Genomic DNA, 1,895 nt, shown 5'->3' on the forward strand with positions numbered 1-1,895 from the left:
TCCGCAGACTGCGTGGTTGGCGAAGTGCAGCCATGGACCGAGCTGAATGGAGAAGTTTTTTATGTGCAGCACAGGCCACTCCGGCCTTAGTCTGATAATAAATAAATAGGAACAGATACCTATTTATTTTATTTTAATTCTATAAATTAGTCATAGAATTGAAAGTTAAATATTTACAGAAGTTTAGCGTCTTTCGAAGAACTATTGCTTGTGCCATAAGTCGCCAAAACATTCATTTCACTCTTTACTTATGAAAATTATTTCATATAAATTCTGCTATTCTGCTTTACAATAAACTTTTTGTATTGACTATTTTTTTATAAAGAACGACCATTTCTAATTCTTACATACGATGTGCTAATTTAATAAATTGTTTAGCTTTGTGAAAAAAATCAAGATGCGAAATAAAAATTCCTCCTAATTCTATGGCGTAGCCCACTGCGCGATGGACCGGCCTCTTCTGCTGACGACAGCAGGGTGTTCGCACAAACCATTGCAATCAATTTAAACCAATTGTTGTAAATTGATACCACGTAACAAACAATCAGAACTCATTTATGCTCGCACACGCGTGACTTTTCGTGAACGATACGCGACTGGATTCACAGTGCTTTGAACTGATGGAGACTTCAAAAAAGATTTCACTTTTCTGAGGACGACATAAACGAAAAATGCTCTTCCATAAATATGGTAGAATGTATCGAACCTTTAAGTTAAACTAAAATAAGGATGACTAAACGATAATAAACTAATAATAATAAACTAACACCAAGAAATATTTGCCACAGACCACATTTGTGTTAAAATATGGAAGAAATAATTTCGAAAAAATCTCCTAAACAGTAAAAATCCCGATGAGCTGGATGTATAAAGCGTTTGGCAAATTGATTATAATAAGAGTAAAAATCTACATACATTCTACAAACTGAATGATTTGATTTTTTGTATTTGGCCATTTGGTCATTTCGGTAAGTGAACGATGTAATGATGGTTTTCTGAACTGGCATAAAATTATTTCTACATACCTGCAGGGAATTCAGTTGCTTCAACAGATCCTTCGATTTCGGCCCAGGGATGGCAGTTTTGACAGATGGTCCACTTGGTTCACTCAGCTGGGTCGAGAATGTTCTGCATACTGTGGAGTACACGAACGTAATACATAATATTGATCCATATTTGCCCCGATGTCTGTATGACCTGAATTAGATAAAACTTACATTTCTGCAACGAGCTGTGCTTTTGAGCCTCAAGTCGCACTGCAGTAGCACTCAACGTTTTCAGCCACATCCTGAAGTGGTTGAATTGGAACCAATCAGCACAATTTAATCCTTAATTTAGATGATTTTTCAGTTCCACTACACAAATTTCACACCAACTTCACTGCACTGTGTATCAAATAATCATGCGTCAGAATAATCGGAGCTTGGGCAGCCAAACTTCTTCTCTCGCCAAGAGCTGTGGATGAAATGAATTCGTCGGCTCTCCTGCTATCTACCCAAATATAGATGGAAACGAATGCAGGAATAGCGTATACACAAGCGGTCGCACGTATTCTCCCGGTACAATGTAGACGGCGGCGGTCTCTTTATCACAATCATAGACCAACATATCTCACCTATTCGGAACCGCGGAGGAAGCAAGTTGAGCCAGTAGAAGAGAAAATATAAAATCTCCCCTCAGCAGAATTAAAACATGGTCCTATCGGAAGAGAAGCGATGTGTACACAAGACAACGTGGGTACCGTACAAGGGGGTGAAATCCAACCGAAGTGTTTTCTGAATGGTATGTAGGTATTCAAATTTGACGATTTGACGGAACAAGATGAAAGGCTCATTTTGATGCTGGTCCGTTTGATCAGCCTACTACGTATTATCAGCAGTTGGAGAGAAACTACT

The 1,895-nt window shown here is 38.4% G+C and overlaps 1 long non-coding RNA gene across 2 annotated transcripts; it reads right to left on the reverse strand.

The window, feature by feature from the left end:
• Window positions 1-1,009: 1,009 nt before the first annotated feature.
• Window positions 1,010-1,630, reverse strand: LOC134202733 (uncharacterized). Of its 2 annotated transcripts, none has more exons than XR_009977319.1 (3): window positions 1,616-1,630; window positions 1,218-1,455; window positions 1,010-1,135 (listed from the first exon to the last, which is right to left on the reverse strand). It is a non-coding gene; the product is annotated as an uncharacterized LOC134202733 (long non-coding RNA). The 2 variants fall into 2 exon arrangements; XR_009977318.1 differs by having other exon boundaries at window positions 1,218-1,491.
• Window positions 1,631-1,895: the final 265 nt, after the last annotated feature.

The sequence above is a fragment of the Armigeres subalbatus genome, unplaced genomic scaffold (assembly GCF_024139115.2).
Source record: "Armigeres subalbatus isolate Guangzhou_Male unplaced genomic scaffold, GZ_Asu_2 Contig1380, whole genome shotgun sequence".
NCBI classification, from domain to species: domain Eukaryota; kingdom Metazoa; phylum Arthropoda; class Insecta; order Diptera; family Culicidae; genus Armigeres; species Armigeres subalbatus.